Genomic DNA, 15,670 nt, shown 5'->3' with positions numbered 1-15,670 from the left:
GAGTGTAGAGGTTTGTGCTCTGTGGGAGATCTCTACCCAGTTGCTTCTCCGTTTCCGCATAGCGCTTTGCTGCTGTCATGATGGCATCCCATGTGGATGGCATGCCATCTTTACCCGTTAGGGTGCGGATGAGCTCTGGGTCATGCGCGCCCTGGATGAAGGCAGCGCGAACAAGATCTTCGCTGATATTGCCCAAACTTAGCTTCTTTGAGTTGAAGCGAGTGATGAAGTTTGGCAGAGATTCATCTTCTTCTCGTATGCATTTGAGGATTGTCCATTGCTCCTCGGTATACTTCCGTTGCTGGCTGAAGTGTTGGCTAAACTTCTGTTGGAAGTCTGCCCAGTCGTAGATGTGGTTGACCGGTAGACGATCAAACCAAGCTCTAGCAGCCCCAACAAGCGTCATTTGGAACATGTAGCACCACGTGGGTTCCGTCCAATTGCTGACGGTTGCCCCCGCTATGAACCTGTTCAAATGATCGTCTGGATCAGATAAACCGTCATATGTGCCTATGTTAGGCATTTGTTTGGCACTCTTTGGGGCGATTGCTTCCGCAATGTCCCTTGCAAACTTGGACGTTCCTGCATTTGCAACGTTTGGCCTGAACGTTTTGGAGAAGTCTCGTGGACTTCCACCTGTGCTTTTTGGTTTGAAGGCTTGTCCAAAATGCCTTTTCGGTTGGGATTCCGTTTCCTTACGCTTCCCTTTTGCCCTATGGCGAGGGTTCGCGTCGGAGTCGGATTCCTCCGAGTCATCCTCCCAGTATTCGAATTCGTCGGCCTGTTGCAAGGAACGCAAGCGTTCATCCAACTCAGCCTGGAATTCCTTTTGTCGTGCCTCCGCCCATGCCTTAACTTCATCGAGAGTTTGGCGGGGGAGTCTTCGTTTCTCAAACTGGGTATCGGTGGATCCCAGTAGGCGATCATTTACTGCACTTGCCCCAGCTTTGGTAAGTGGGGTAGTGTTCGTAAAATTTACTTCACTTGCCCCGGCTTCGGTAGCCGGGGTAGTGTTCGTAAAAACTGTGTTGCCGGTATTCCTCCCAGTAGCTGGGGTTGTGGTTACCGGAATTTCTCTAACCATCTTTGTAGAAGTTTGAAAAAACTGGAGAAAATTGTAGTTCTAGCTTTATGCACGGATGGCGCCAATGAAGAAACACTAACCGGACCCCGGACAGATTACTGGTAACCTGGGGGTTGGGTAGCTGTTTCCCACGAGGGGTTAGACCCTAAGAAGATGGTTCTTCTGATAACCTGCAAAACAGACACCGTGAGCTCGTCACTGAGAAGGGGGGGGTTCCTCCTTGTGACCACCCTCCGGCGTGAGAATCAGACTAGATTGCTCTTTAAATATAAAAGTATATTAAGAGATTGCTAGAGCAGATATCAGGTATAATATGATAAGATAATAATGTAATAATGTGTGTTTAGATGATCATACCATTTGGGGTATTTATAGCCGAAGGTAGGTTTCCAAGGAGGTATGGCCGGCTGCAACAGTGTTCCTGTTCATCAACAGTAGCCTACGCACGTGCCCTGCTGGTAGTTGGTGGGTAGGCAGTGGCTGATAGTGACCAGGCCTGCTGCATACTATTCCCTTTCCAACTGCCGGCTACGCACGTGGTTTTCTTCATCCTTTGAGGATGAGTTAACCTTTGAACGTGGTAGATATTAGGTGTGAAGTTTTGCATCCTCTTTCGTGATTGTGCGGGTAGAACCGTCACTTGCACTTAGTAGGATGGCAAAACTTTACCCATATCTGACCTGCGTGTAGGTTTTCTTCATCCTTTGAGGATGAGTTAACCTTTGAACGTGGTTGATAACAGGTGAGGTTTTGCTTCCTCTTTCGTGATTGTGCGGGTAGAACCGTCACTTGCACTTAGTAGGATGGCAAAACTTTACCCATATCTGACCTGCGTGTAGGTTTTCTTCATCCTTTTAAGGATTTTGTTTTGAACCGTTCGACGCGCGGTTGTCAATATGTTAGTGTTCAGTTTCCTTTCATGATTCATGCGGATAGACCGGCACTTTCATTTAATGGGATAACTGAACTTTTCCCCTTCAACTGACCTGCGTGAAGGTTTGTCACGCTTTTGGGTTCGTGCGGGTAGGACCGCCTTCCCACGCAACGACTCCACGTAATGTGAATGCCGTCACCAGTGTTGCATAGTTTAACCGTTCGACGCGCGGTTGTTGATAGGTTATTGTTCAGTTTCCTCATTATGATTCGTGCGGATAGACCGGCACTTTCATTTTTGGGTGCTGAACTTTTCCTCTTCAACTGACCTGCGTGAAGGTTTTTTCCTGTTACTGGGTTTGTGCGGGTAGGACCGCCTTCCCACGCAACGACTTCACGTAATGTGAATGCCGTCACCAGTGTTCAGAAAAGTATTAAATGTAAAATCATCAGCTTCGATGTTCTAAAGAGAATCATTTCCATTAGAAGTGGCTCTTGGCCTTTTCTTTATAAATTGGAATTGATTTACATGCAAATTGTGTAAATGAGCTCCCTTCCATGTTGTTGGGATGGGAGTGCCATCGAGCCGATACGCACCTGGTTCGAAAACGTCTCGGTGTTATTATCTGTTTGTCCGCCTAAAATTGGACCGACCCTACCTATATACGTTATACTTGCCTGTAAGCACCCACAGAATCAACAAAACGAGGGGAAAACCTATCAAATTCAAATTTGTTAGCATCTTGTGCCGTATAAAAATTATTTAATTCACAATTTTTTATTGAAGATTTAAAACTAAACTTTAGCCGAAATAAATTAAAAATATTCAACTTAAAAAGGAAACGTATTAGATTTAAGTCCGTAAAATATAAATAAATAAAATAAAAATAGGGGGTTCTAGTTTAATTCGAAGGGTTTTTCTATCTATGGTGGGTTTTCCCTTGAGACTGAAATAAGGATGATCGAGTAGGTTTAGTGACCCATCAATAATTTAGATGACCGTTAAGACGATAGGGTGTACTCCCAATTCACCAATTTCCTCACTGTGTCACGTAAACGTTACATAACACTAACTCAATAAGAGTATCCACAATAACATGTTTTTAGAGGTTGACTTTTTAAAATTTTTACATATCATCATTTTTTTTTTCTATTGTGAGTTTTTTTTTTTTTAGGGGGGGGGGGGGGATTTTCACGGAATTTTTTTTTAACAAAAACTAGAAAAATAAAAGTCGGAGTGGGCTCTTTCGAAGGCGATGGGGGTTGGATAATGAATATAAAAAAAGAATTTTGTTAAATGTTAAAAACAGGATGACATGACAATGTTTTGTTATTGTTTTTAGGGTCCTGATTAAATGAATTTTAGATGTTTTTAAAGACTAGTGTTTTTATATGGGAGTTGTGTGCATTTTTCTTTTTGGTGTTTTATTATCTTAGTGTAACATCCTACTTTTATGAATAAATAATAAAAGGTTGCTATTTAATTAGTTGTGTTAGTATTTAATTATGTAGAATAATAACAAGTTGAGTGTGAGCTTAGTAAACAAAAGATGCATTAAGGGGGGTGATGGGCCTTAAGGTTCATGGGCTTAGGGGTATATAAACACCCTTACACCTCCCTAAAACCCTAAACTCTCATTTCATCCTTGTCTCCACACACACAAACACTCTTATCATTTTGCATCCGAGTTGAAGAAATGGTAGATTCTTGTCGAATCTTCATCAAACTAGAAAACGCATCCTGATTCACGGATTGAATCAGACCTGAACCGAAACGAACCGAACCAAATAGGTACGTTTTCGAATAAAAGGTTAAGTGTTTGAGGTTGGTTTGCCATAAGATTTGATACTAAGGCACATTGGACCATATCATGAAAGAAAAACCCAAACTTTTCCATATATGGGTTGTTGGGTGCATTTTGGGATGAACATGTGAAGTTCGGACCATGTAAGAACTGTTAGGTGAAGTTGTTACAGCCACAACACGTTATACTGGTTAAACAGACCTTGGAGGGATGAAAGAAAAACGATTATAACAAAAGGGCATGAAAAACATATTGGAATTGTAAAAGTCTATTCGATTGGAATCGTAAAACTCGATTCTATTGGAATCGTAAAAGTCGATTTAATTCGTTTAAAGGTCAATTCGATTCGTTTAATAATTGATTCAATTCGTTTAAAAAGTCGATTCGATTCGTTTAAAACTTCGATTTGTTTAACAAGTTGATTCGTTTAAATAGTCGATTCTAATAAATTTTTAATAAAGCCTTATTAACCCCAGCCTGGGGCTCTGCCCATTGGATCCTGCTAGGGGTTGCCGCCCCTAGGACCCTGCAATCCGGGGCGCTGCACCCGGACCCACGTTCGTTATGGGCTTCACTAACTTAAAACGTATGATCAAGTTAGAAATAGTAAATGATACTGATAATGGTTACACAGTTAGCCGTGCGCAGCTAAGGAGGAGTGTTACAATTAACTCCGAGAGAAACAGGATCTAGGTGAGTTTCTAGTCCCTTTTCTTTGTTATGTTTTTTGGGGCTGCGTGCATACCTTATGTGATAAGTTAATACGCATACTCTAACTAGTAAGTATATGGTATGTGAATGTTGTATGTGTATAGAAAGGTTTCAAATGTATGATTGTATATATATGGATATATAAAAGTATGCATGGATGGTCGTATGGTCGTAAGGTTAAACGTTGGAAACCCTAATAATATATGCGAAGGTAAATGGTTGCAGACCATAATAATATCTGCGAATGTTAAAAAGTTACAAACCTTAATAATATCTGCGAAGATTAGAGTGTTGCATCCCCTTATAATATCTGCGGAGGTTATAGGGAGAAAGGTTCTTTAAAACGTAAAGATAGTTATATAAGTACTAAGTAAGTTAAGTCAAGAAAGTACGAAAGTATGAATGCACGTACGTATGTATGTATGTATGTATGTATGTATGTGTGTATGTATGTATGTATGTATGTATGTATGTATGTATGTATGTATGTATGTATGTATGTGTAAGGCCCCGTTACCGGTAGCCCTACTTTCGTGTTGGATTTACTCATAAACACAGTTCTAAATATCAGAGTTAATTAAAACATTTACGCGGAATATAAAACTTTCATAAAACATTACATAATTCATAACTTGTCTCAAAACATCCTTTGTCTTTCACATTAAAACATTAAAATTAAAACATCGTAAGTCTTCAGATGCCAGGCTCTTATTCTTCTGCCATGTGTCCCCGCTCAAGCCAGCTGTCTCATCCTACTCACCTGCGTGCATACTAAAAGTCAGCTACGCTGAGTGAGTTCTAGTTAATCACATAATCATACAATACATTCTTTACATTTCATACTTAACCTCCTAACTTTCTTTCATACACACTTAAGTGCTTTTACTTTCATTTTTACCTTCATACTTTCTTTACATACATAATCATACGTTTTAAAGAGCATTTCGCCCTATAACCTCACAGATATTATAAGGGTCTGGTCCCTAGTTTTCGAATATTAGAAGGGTTCGATTCCCTAACATCACATATATTATAAGGGTCTGGTCCCTACCATCACAGATATTATAAGGGTATGGTCCCTAGTTTCGAATATTAGAAGGGTTCGATTCCCTAACATCACAGATATTATAAGGGTCTGGTCCCTAACATCACAGATATTATAAGGGTCTGGTCCCTAGTTTTCGAATATTAGTAGGGTTCGATTCCCTCTTCGTTACCATACATTATACCCCGAGTATTTTTAGGGCTCGGTACCCTTTTCGTAACCGTACAACCATACATCATTATTTCCTTTTTTTATTATCTCTATCACGTTCATACGCATAAGCATTCATATTATACTTACCTTATACATAGCATTACAACCTGGCATCGGACCTTGAAGAGGAGGAGGAGGTTACTTCTTGAACAAGAACAACAAGTGATCGTTTCTTAAATAAAGAACACACAACTTTATTTTGTTAATGATGTAGATGGGTTAGATGTTGGTGAGAACTTGGCTGAAGATAAGGATGATATTCAATACATTGAAGAGGATAATGAAGGTACTGAACACGTGGTAAAAGGGAAAGTATATCCAATTCATGACCCAAACATAAACTGGAAAGAGATGAGACCAGTTCTTGGGCATAGGTATGAATATCCTACACAACTGAAGTTTGCTTTATGTTTTTATGGAGTGGTAAATGGATACCTACTGAGCTATAGAAAAATTGAAACAAAAAGGCTCCATGTTGTATGTGGGAACAAAGATGTAGGCTATGCTTGTCCGTTGAGATTATGGGCATCTTGGATGCAAGGTGAGAAGTCTTTTTAGATTAAAAGCCTTAATGATAATCACAATCGTAGTAGGATTTACAGTTTAGGGTCCTTAGTGACAGCCTCATGGATTGCTAAGATGTATCTTAGAGAACTTATTGCAAGACCTTTTGTTAAAACAAGAGAAATGCAAGCTGATATATTACGTGACTATATGGTTAAAGTCAGCAGGGGTCAATGTACTAGAGCAAAATCTATAGCAAGTCTTGAAATTGAGGGTTGTTTGAATGAACACTATGCAAAGATATGGGATTATGTGTATGATATTTTGAGAACCAATCCTGGAAGTTCTGCGAAACTGGGAGTAAATGGTATGCCAGATGGTAGTAATGTGTTTAGTAGGATTTATATATGTTTCAAATCTTTAAAAGAAGGTTGTGTTACATGTAGGAAGGTAATAGGCTTAGATGGAACATTTTTAAAAGGTTTATGTAAGGGAGAACTTCTAACAGCAACAGGTCGAGATGCAAATAACCAAATTTATCCCATAGCATGGGCTGTTGAAGAGGTAGAGAACAAAGATAATTGGAAATGGTTCATTGAATGCTTAAAAGATGATATTGGAATATCTTATGGAAGGGGTCTTACATTTATATCGGATCAACACAAGGTGCAACTATTTTAAGTTTTTTAATTATGTGTTATTTTCAATTGTATCTTATTTACGTCTATTTTGTAATGTAATCAGTGACTTGTAGAAGCTGTAAAGGATTTGCTTCCTCATGTTGAACATAGACAATGTGCAAGACATATATATATGCAAATTTTAAGAAGAAATTTAATGGGGTAGAATTCCGGAACTTGTTCTGGGCAGCATCCAAAACATCGCTTGAGCATGAGTTTGTCTCAATTATGGATAAAATCAAATCCATAAACACTGAAGCATACAGTCATTTAATTGAAAGAGACCCAAATACATGGTCTAGGGCTTGCTTTGAAATCGATAGAGCATGTGAATCTGTTGAGAATGGGATTAGTGAGAGCTTTAATTCCGTTATTTTGAGTGCAAGAAGAAAACCAATTATTACAATGTTGGAAGAGATTAGAATGTTTCTAATGGAGAGGAACTATAATATGAGTAAGAAATCACAGAAATGGGATGGTAAGATACGCCCGGCTATAAGGAAAAAAATAAAAGATTGGTTAAAAAATTCAAGGTAAGTGATTGTTGGTTTCGTTTTTAATTTGTTTATGATTTTAGTTAGGTTTTATTCTATTTTTCTGATGTTTCTATGCTGAATTTGTTATATTTTGCTGCTGTTAATGCTGTTTTTATTTGCAGTTTTGTTGCTATTGTGTTGCTGATTTTGCAACTGTTTTTTTTTTTTTTTGCTGTTTTGCTGATATATGATGTTATTTTTGCTGCTGATTTGCTATTATATTTTATGTTGTTTTGCTGTTGATATTTGCTGTTGTGTTTTGATGTTGTTTTGCCACTAGTTCTTTGTTGTTTTTTTTTCTTTCTTATTAGCTAGTTATTATGTTGTTTAAGTTCAATTTTTGTTTATATTCAGGTCCTGGATCGTTATTCCAAGTGGTGACAGTGGTGACAATGCATTTGAGGTAAGGAATGTATATGAAGCCTACACAGTTGATTTAGATAATAGAGAATGCAGTTGCAGATTGTGGAAAATATCGGGATTACCTTGTTTGCATTCGGTATCTGCTATTTACTACATCTACAGTGACCCTGAAGATTATGTAAGTGATTGGTTTAGGGTGGAGAAGTTCAAAGAAACCTACACGCACTATATGAAACCGTTTAATGGAAATAAAATGTGGAAGTCAATACCTTACATTCAACCTCTTCCTCCAAAGGAGAGACGGATGCAAGGTAGGCTATCAATCAAAAGAAAGAGACATAAAACTAAAAAACAAGGCAAGTACAAGAAAGTATCGACCAACGGAAGATACATGACATGTAGCAATTGTTTAGAGAAAGGACATAATATAAAAACATGTACAAATGAGAAAAAGACCAAATCACCAAAAGAACCTAAGAAAACACCGGAGGCCTAGATCAAGGATGACGATTGAAGATAACATTGAAATAGGTGGAAAAGGTCGGAGAGGCGGGAGAGGAGGGAGAGGCGGAAGAGTTGGTAGAGGACACTTTGTTGAGCAAGAAGGCCAAATAATTCATGAAGAAGCCTAGCATGATCAAGATGTGAAAGTTGGTGTTAGAATTCAAATTGATGAGAAGTTGTTGAAAAGCCAAGTTGTCGAACCACCTTAACTACAAAGACTAAAAGTATTTGCTTATGTTTTGTTTTACCCTTTTTATCTTGGTTAAAAATTGTATGACTATTTTAAATAGCAAAACTGATATTATTTTGCTTGCAATTGTGGTATTTGTCTTATAATTTGTTACAAACATATAGCTAACAAGAAAAGATTAAAAAGTGTTTTAACTAATAGTAAGTACATAAAAAATCAACATAATTTGCTGACATGTCAATTTTTGACACATAGATTATTCATGTCAGCATAGTATATATGACATGTATGCCACATAAGCAAAAAAAATATGTTTTAATAAGTTATGTTATTTTTGCGTTCAAATTTAGTGTGTGGAGGGACTTTTACGTGAAAAAAATTGTTGAGGGACTTTAGTAAAGAAAAACAGAAAGTATGTTGGTTTTTTATGGTATTTCCCTTTTACGTTTTGGTCTAATTTTTACGTGTTAACACACCGTAACGGGCGCACATGATTGAACATTTTTACAACAACCTTTTATTTTGTTTAACACTCATGTCACATAGTACGGGTCCAACGTCCCCTTAACACATAGGTCTAATAAAACGTTTCAACCTTACCTTTTTCATGATTTTACACCCTTTCGCAACAAGGAGACCTTAATACTAGTTTTTTACAAAAATCCCTTTTTAATATACACTTTTAAGTAGTAGGACCTTGATCTAATACAAACATTTAATTCATTTGACTAAATAATATGATATGTTATAATAATTATGTTTTTCATCAAATTAAAACACCTTTTTATTAGTATGACGTCCAACCCCTTTTGACTAGTTTTGCTGCGTTTTCGTGCTTCCTTTCCGTCCCTTTTCTCTTTTTTAGGTTTTTCTAAAGCCAAAAAATCAACGTTCATTAAATTTCACGAGTTCATTGTGAAATCAAATAACTAAATAAATATGTTTGTAATATATCCGAACGTTTTCATTAATTATTTTATTATATTTCTTTGACCCCTTCTTGGACGTTCCAGTATATTAATTCACATCTCCATCGTTTTCTTTCACTTTCAACACCAAAAAAGTCCACAGAGTTTTATCATCTTTGCAACTTGTGGATGAGCTTGATCCAACACAAAGACGAGACCTTAGACTCGGCTCTATTATGGCTAGTTCATGACACAAGTGTATATTTCGAGGCGTCATATATTATTCCAGATGATCATTTATTATGTTGTCGTGGCACCTTTTTAAAAAGTTTGAATACGATGGTATCAAATATCATCATGGTAAAAGACATTGACGTAGTATTTAGGATAATTTGTCGTGTACATGGCAAAAAAATTGAAAGGACGAAGTGGGTTTAAGCATGAATGATTACCTTTTTAAGGCGGGTGCGTTGACGTGTTATATATATTTTTGGGTTTTCTCTTTCGTTTGCTATAGCGAGTATCCTAACAAACCAAACTGATACCCCAACACATCAACAACGAACCGAACACGTCTCGATACACTTTTACCCATATTACGACTATCTTTTTAGGTTTTCTCATTAGTTTGCTATAGCAAGTGGATACCCTTTCAGCCATATAATCGAACCTGAATCACGATGTGATGTTCTTATTTTTATCAACGTTTGATTATTTGTTTATCATTAACGTACTTTGCATGATAATGTACAACTCACCAATAAGTTTTTTTCCTTTTTTTTAGGTTGAGCACCAGTGTCCAGTTTGATGGTTTGTCGAAACAATGCCTTATAAATTTTAGTATTGTTTTCTATTTTGTTTGTTACAACGAGCGTCTCAGCATGTGAGTTACCCGTTGTGAAGCGTCAGTGCCGACTCTTGGGTTGGGCAACCCGGGCGACCGGCCGAGACACATATTTTTTGGGGGCATAAATTTTTTATATATTATATTTTTTTTAATAAAATAAGTACAAATCTTAATCCTTTTATTAGATAGTAGGCGCAATCTTTTTTTACCCATAACCCATTTGAGATAATGGGCCTACGGGTCATTTTATTTCGTTATTCGTTAGAGCCTACGGGCCTTTTCATTTCAACTCGGCCTAGGCATTTAAATTCTCGGAGACGGCCCTGTGAAGCGTGGATCAAATATCCAGCTTATACAACTACAATCGAGTGATTTTTCAACATCGTGAAAAACGTTTGTTGTTAGTTTGCCAACCCTCCTTATTTCACCTTTTGTCACTTATAGATAGATGATAATTAAGCATGCTTTACAGAAGTACATAATATTATTAACAAAATAATACGTATTTAAGGCATTACATTTTATAAACTCATTTGATAACATTTATCGTGTCCTTCTAATAATTTCATAAAATTGGTCATAACCTTTTTAAATTTATACCAAATAAGTATGTATTTGGTTGCACCACGTATATGAAACCACATGCGGTGGCTTCTATTTAGATGTCGTTAATGTGCTGCTACTAACTGTGTATCATCATTGCATTGCATTGCATTAGTCGTTGTTCACTTAATTACAACTTCCTTTAACACATCACTAGATTTCGTAACCATATTCAAGGACACGAGCGTCTATATCGCGATTATTTTGCAGAGAATCCGGTATATCCTTCAGATCTATTTCGACGGAGATTTCGTATGTGTCGCCCTCTATTTCTCTGTATTCTAAGTGAGGTGGTATAAGCTCACGAGCCCTACTTTGTCCAAAAACGAGATAATGTCGGAAGACTCGGTTTATCTCAAATGCAAAAGATGACCGCGGCGCTTAGAATGATGGCCTATGGGGTTACCGTAGATATTATGGATGAATACATACGCATTGGTGAAAGCACCGCAATAAAGAGCCTAAAAAAATTTTGCTAGACAATAGTAAGTACTTATTCAACTGAATATCTATGTTCACCAAACACCAATGATATTACCTGATCGCTTGCTGTTGCGGATCAACGAGGATTCCTTGGAATGCTCGAAAGCATTGACTGCATGCATTGGAAGTGGAAAAATTGTCCCACAGCCTGGAAAGGTATGTATTCAGGCACATTCGTGAACCTACTATTATTTTAGAGGCGGTTTCCTCATACGATCTATGGATATGGCATGCATTTTCTGGTATGCCGGGTTCACATAATGACATTAACGTGCTAGAGAGGTCTTTTGTTTTAACGAAACTTGCGCAAGGGCGTGCTCCTTCGGTCAATTACGCAATCAACGGTCACGACTATACTATGGGGTATTACCATGCAGATGGTATTTATCCTAAGTGGCAAACTTTTGTGAAGACGATTCCATCACCAAGAGGGAACAAACATAAATATTTTGCAAAAGCACAAGAATCTGCAAGAAAAGATGTCGAGCGAGCATTTGGTGTGCTTCAACAACGATTTGCAATCATTCGAGGACCTTCACGAATGTTCAAAGTGAAGGTGCTAACAAATATAATGAAAGCATATGTTATTCTTCATAATATGATCATCGAAGATGAACGTGATGATGGTGACAATCTTAACATTGAGTATGATCAACTTGATGATGATCTCCCCGAATTGTTACGCACTCAAACATGCGAGTTTATGGACTTCATCCAACGCCATCTTTGTATTAGAGATAGCTCGGCACATTATCAACTTCAAGAAGACCTAATTGAACATCAATGGCTACTCTATTCTCAACAATAAACGGTATCGCGTTATATTTTAATATTTCGTTAATGTTTTTAGTTGGAGTTAGAATTATGCTATGTGATGATCATTAGAATTATCTATGTAAGAGCAAAACTTATTAGCTCAAATTTTGTTTTTAATTGGCGTCTATTTGGGTCATTTGCTTGTAATGTGTTAGGATTGTGCAACGAGTTCGTCCGGACCGAACCAACAATCTGTGACTTTTGTTTGTCTCGTTAATGCTTCTGTAATGCTTCTCTATGAAGGTGCACTTTGTTGACTGGTTAGAGGGATTATCGTCACTATGTTGCTATTGTTGTTATTATATATGTTCTTGTGATTTGTTCTTTCGTATTTCAGCACATTATACAGCATTAGTGTTTAGATTGCAACTGTGATTTGTTTGTATTGCAGTATTGTTATTGTATTTAGGACTAATCATGATATTATGTAGTGCCATATTTATGCCATGCCTGAGGTTTTGGCCATGATTACTTAAAGATGGCAAAAATTGAAAACGTTATAGACAATCTGAGGTTTGGGCAGAACTACAATGGTATGCAAATATAAAGGCATCAGTAGGTAGGTAAAGGTGAATGAATTGCATATGCTCATGTTTACTTCTTCCATCAAATATAAAGGCATCAGTGGGCAGAATTACAAACCTGTTGTACTGTTGTTAATGGAAGAAGTCAGGCAAGAGTTATACAAAACTAAAGTTACAGTAGTTGTGTTCATATGCTCATGTTTGTGTTGATGAATGATTTGCATGGTTTGGATTTGAAATGAAAGATGAATTTGTAGGTATTAAAAAGTTGCTGCATTATTTTTATTATTTCCTAACTAAATATTAAAGTTGTTGCATTATAAAAATCCCATGTAACTCAGAGAACCCGCGAACCCAAATCTATAAAACCGGTTTTAATACCTGGACCGAGCCATTTATAAAAGGTCCGGTTCTTGGTATGAAAAATCATTCAAACCGATTCTGGTCCGGGCCGGTCTGGATCATACCTATTGGTTAACATGTGAAACTCTGGATTATTTGTTCTATTTTTTCTAAAAATTTTAATAGAAATATATAATAAGACAAAATATTATGTAGTTAAAATTGTAAATGATAGAAAGAGAAAAAATAAATAGTTGTTGCCATAGGTAAATGAAAATTAAAATAAAGCTATTTTTTGGCAAAAAGAAAATATTATTTAACTGTTGATACGACAAGTCGTTGCAATAGGGTTGTCATATTTATAAATAGTTTCGGCTCAAATAAAAGAAAAGGAAAACTAAAAGGGAAAATACCTATAGAGACGACTAGTCGTCGCTATAGGGTTTTTGTTTGGCGCTAAGATTTTGGCTCGCCCGCTCAACCCTATGTCAACTATTATCGTCGCTATAGGCTACGTCTTGGAAAATAATTGTCAAGTCTTATGGCAACAACAAGTTGTTGCTATAGGTGATCTATAACAACGACAATTGTCGTCGCTATAGGGTTCGTCATATCAGATTAAATTTCTTGTAGTGTTTGTTTCTTTTTCTGGATTTTATAATACAAGTTTTCTAGCATATTTAAATGTCATATTGTTGTATAAGTTAAAAATTTGTGTATAAAATGTTTTTAGGACAAAAGCAAGCTATAAAAGAATTTCGAAAACGTCTCGGTGTTATTATCTGTTTGACCGCCTAAAATTGGACCGACCCTACCTATATACGCTATACTTGCCTGTAAGCACCCACAGAATCAACAAAACGAGGGGAAAACCTATCAAATTCAAATTTGTTAGCATCTTGTGCCGTATAAAAATTATTTAATTCACAATTTTTTATTGAAGATTTAAAACTAAACTTTAGCCGAAATAAATTAAAAATATTCAACTTAAAAAGGAAACGTATTAGATTTAAGTCCGTAAAATATAAATAAATAAAATAAAAATAGGGGGTTCTAGTTTAATTCGAAGGGTTTTTCTATCTATGGTGGGTTTTCCCTTGAGACTGAAATAAGGATGATCGAGTAGGTTTAGTGACCCATCAATAATTTAGATGACCGTTAAGACGATAGGGTGTACTCCCAATTCACCAATTTCCTCACTGTGTCACGTAAACGTTACATAACACTAACTCAATAAGAGTATCCACAATAACATGTTTTTAGAGGTTGACTTTTTAAAATTTTTACATATCATCATTTTTTTTTCTATTGTGAGTTTTTTTTTTTTTAGGGGGGGGGGGGATTTTCAAGGAATTTTTTTTTAACAAAAACTAGAAAAATAAAAGTCGGAGTGGGCTCTTTCGAAGGCGATGGGGGTTGGGTAGTGAATATAAAAAAAGAATTTTGTTAAATGTTAAAAACTGGATGACATGACAATGTTTTGTTATTGTTTTTAGGGTCCTGATTAAATGAATTTTAGATGTTTTTAAAGACTAGTGTTTTTATATGGGAGTTGTGTGCATTTTTCTTTTTGGTGTTTTATTATCTTAGTGTAACATCCTACTTTTATGAATAAATAATAAAAGGTTGCTATTTAATTAGTTGTGTTAGTATTTAATTATGTAGAATAATAACAAGTTGAGTGTGAGCTTAGTAAACAAAAGATGCATTAAGGGGGGTGATGGGCCTTAAGGTTCATGGGCTTAGGGGTATATAAACACCCTTACACCTCCCTAAAACCCTAAACTCTCATTTCATCCTTGTCTCCACACACACAAACACTCTTATCATTTTGCATCCGAGTTGAAGAAATGGTAGATTCTTGTCGAATCTTCATCAAACTAGAAAACGCATCCTGATTCACGGATTGAATCAGACCTGAACCGAAACGAACCGAACCAAATAGGTACGTTTTCGAATAAAAGGTTAAGTGTTTGAGGTTGGTTTGCCATAAGATTTGATACTAAGGCACATTGGACCATATCATGAAAGAAAAACCCAAACTTTTCCATATATGGGTTGTTGGGTGCATTTTGGGATGAACATGTGAAGTTCGGACCATGTAAGAACTGTTAGGTGAAGTTGTTACAGCCACAACACGTTATACTGGTTAAACAGACCTTGGAGGGATGAAAGAAAAACGATTATAACAAAAGGGCATGAAAAACATATTGGAATTGTAAAAGTCTATTCGATTGGAATCGTAAAACTCGATTCTATTGGAATCGTAAAAGTCGATTTAATTCGTTTAAAGGTCAATTCGATTCGTTTAATAATTGATTCAATTCGTTTAAAAAGTCGATTCGATTCGTTTAAAACTTCGATTTGTTTAACAAGTTGATTCGTTTAAATAGTCGATTCTAATAAATTTTTAATAAAGCCTTATTAACCCCAGCCTGGGGCTCTGCCCATTGGACCCTGCTAGGGGTTGCCGCCCCTAGGACCCTGCAATCCGGGGCGCTGCACCCGGACCCCCGTTCGTTATGGGCTTCACTAACTTAAAACGTATGATCAAGTTAGAAATAGTAAATGATACTGATAATGGTTACACAGTTAGCCGTGCGCAGCTAAGGAGGAGTGTTACAATTAACTCCGAGAGA

General features: G+C 36.8%; 1 pseudogene; it reads left to right on the top strand.

The window, feature by feature from the left end:
* Nucleotides 1–7,143: 7,143 nt before the first annotated feature.
* Nucleotides 7,144–12,292, top strand: LOC143583622 (uncharacterized; annotated as a pseudogene).
* The last annotated feature ends 3,378 nt before the right edge of the window (nucleotides 12,293–15,670 follow it).

Source organism: Bidens hawaiensis, unplaced genomic scaffold (genome assembly GCF_021521415.1).
Source record: "Bidens hawaiensis isolate Kalapana, Puna unplaced genomic scaffold, B.hawaiensis_p1.1 tig00032473_1, whole genome shotgun sequence".
In the NCBI taxonomy this organism is placed as follows: Eukaryota; Viridiplantae; Streptophyta; class Magnoliopsida; order Asterales; family Asteraceae; genus Bidens; species Bidens hawaiensis.
The sequence above is the reverse complement of the archived record's forward strand: the minus strand, read 5'-3'. Positions and strand labels throughout refer to the sequence as shown.